We start from the raw sequence: 2,605 nt of genomic DNA, 5'->3' as shown, positions 1-2,605 counted from the left end.
CTCCTCTATGTGGTCTCCAGGAGCTTTTACACGTACATTTGGCCCCTCTTGCTCAGTGCTAACGATGGTCTGCAAACATTTGTTTTCTATTTTTTTTAACAGCTTTACTGAAGTATATTTCATGTGCTTCAATATATACCATAAAATTCACCTATTTCTAAGTGTACAAGTCAATCATTTTTAGTGAATTTACAGAATTGTGCAAACATCACACAATCCAGTTTTAGAGTGTTTCCATCACCCCGCAAATACCTCCCATACCTATTTGCAGTCAATTCCCATTCCTGGGCCCCAGCTCAACCACTATCTGTTTTCTATCTCTATAGAGTTGCCTTTTTTTGATAATTCATATAGATGGATTGTGTGATATGTAGTGTTTTGTTGTCTGGCTTCCTTCACTCAGCATAATGTTTCTGAGGATCATCCAGTGTAGCATCCATCTCTATTTAGTTCCTTTAAATTGCTGAATAGTATTCTACTGTATTGGTATTTCATATTTTGTTTTTCCATTCACCAATTGATAGACATTTGTACTGTTTTCACTTTTCGGGTATTATGAATAATGCTGTTATGAACATTCACATACAAGATTTTGTGTGGACACGTTTACATTTCTCTTAGGTGTATTCCTATGGGTGGAATTGCTGGGCAGTATAATAAGTTTCTGTGTAACTTTTAAAAACTGCCCAACTGTTTTCCAAAGTTACAGTACCATTTTACATTACCACCAGCAATGTATGAGGGTTCCAGTTTCCCCACATCTTAACCTGTAATTATCTCTTTTTTTGTTATAGACATTCTAGTGGGTGTGAAGTAGTATCTTATTGTATCTTAATTTGCATTTCCATAATGGATGATAATGTTGAGCATCTGTTCATGTACTTATCAGCCATTCGCATATCTTCTTTAGTGAAAATGACTGTGCAAATCTTTTGCCCATTTTTAAATTGGGTTCTTTCTCTTTTTATTATTGGGTTGTAAGAATTCTTTATATATGCTAGATTCAAGTCCTTTTTCAGGTATATGATTTGCAGATGTTTTCTCTCCACTGGCGGATTGTCTTTTTAATGGTCTTAATGTTGTCTATGAAGTGCAAAATTTTAAATTTTTGATGAAATCCAATATATCAATTTTTTTTCTTTTAAAGATTATGACTTTAATGCCAATGCTAAGAACTCTTTGCCCAACCCAATCTTATATTTTTCACCTTAATTTTCTTCTAAAAGTTGTAGGCTAGCCAGTTACTCAGTTGGTTAGAGCGTGATGTTGCTAATACCAAGGTCCAGCATTTGATACCTGTACTGGCCAGCTGCCAAAAAAAGTTGTAGTTTTGTCATATAAATCTATGATCCTGTTTCCCTTTTTAAACTTTGCAATTTCTATCCTAACCACTCCCTTCACGCTTCATTCTTGAATATTAACAAAGATCTAGTTGCCAAATACAATGGCCTTTCTTCAATTTTCACCCACTACTAATTTTGTCAAAATATTAGATAGGTGGGGGCCGGCCCGTGGCTCACTCGGGAGAGTGCGGTGCTGATAGCACCAAGGCCACGGGTTCGGATCCCATATAGGGATGGCCGGTTCGCTCACTGGCTGAGCGTGGTGCTGACAACACCAAGTCAAGGGTTGAGATCCCCTTACCGGTCATCTTTTAAAAAAATAAATAAATAAAAATAAAAAAATAAAAATAAATTTAAAAAAATAAAATATATATATATATATTAGATAGGTGATTCAATAATTACAAAAAAACTTGAGGAGTAAAATAATTGGGAAAGTATGGGAGAGACAGATCTGGGGAACCTCTCAGGACAAATTTCTTTTTTAAGTTATTTCAAACTAGTTTATTTAAGGGTTCAATTTTCACTCCTCAACAGATTTTAGGTATTTCTCATACGCTTCTTCACTCATTAGTTCTTCTGGTTTTGAAGGGTTACTCAGTGTTGTCTTGATCAGCCAACCATCTTCATAACAAGATTTGTTGACAAGTTGAATTTTCCTCAGGAGCTTCTTTAATTTCAGTTATTTCTCCTGACAGAGGAGAAGAGAGTTCACTAGCAGCTTTCACACTTTCCAAAGCACCAAACCCCCATGTTTGTTCAATTTTGTCTCAACTTCAGGCGGGCTACAGTAAACATTTCCAAAAGCTTCCTTTGCAAAATTGCTCATTCCCACTGCTGTAATACCATTTTCTGTTGTTATCCTATATTAGGATAACTGAGAGCAGAGTGGGTACCGTGTGGAGTGTTGGAATGATGCCCACTCTCAGCCACGAGGGCCGCTGTAGGCAGGGCAAGGTGGGCTGAGGCTGCTGGCAGGCTGCAGGCTGCTGCCTGCACCCTCAGTGCCACTGTCAGCACCCTGTTTGCAGGGGTGCCAAGGGTTGCCCAGGACAAATGTTCAAGATTAAAAGAATTCCTAGTACTGACATAGAGGGTGTTTGATACATACTTTCTTAACTGATAAATAGAAAAGACCCTGTAGGTCAGTTCTTGGGCTGACTCAGGGATTCATATACAGTCTTTGGTAAAAGTGCAGTACACCAAGGGCCGGCCCCGTGGCGCACTCGGGAGAGTGCGATGCTGGGAGTGCAGCGGTGCTC

Source organism: Galeopterus variegatus, unplaced genomic scaffold, assembly GCF_000696425.1.
Source record: "Galeopterus variegatus unplaced genomic scaffold, G_variegatus-3.0.2 Scaffold322, whole genome shotgun sequence".
Lineage (NCBI taxonomy): Eukaryota > Metazoa > Chordata > Mammalia > Dermoptera > Cynocephalidae > Galeopterus > Galeopterus variegatus.
This window is presented reverse-complemented; position numbering follows the sequence as displayed.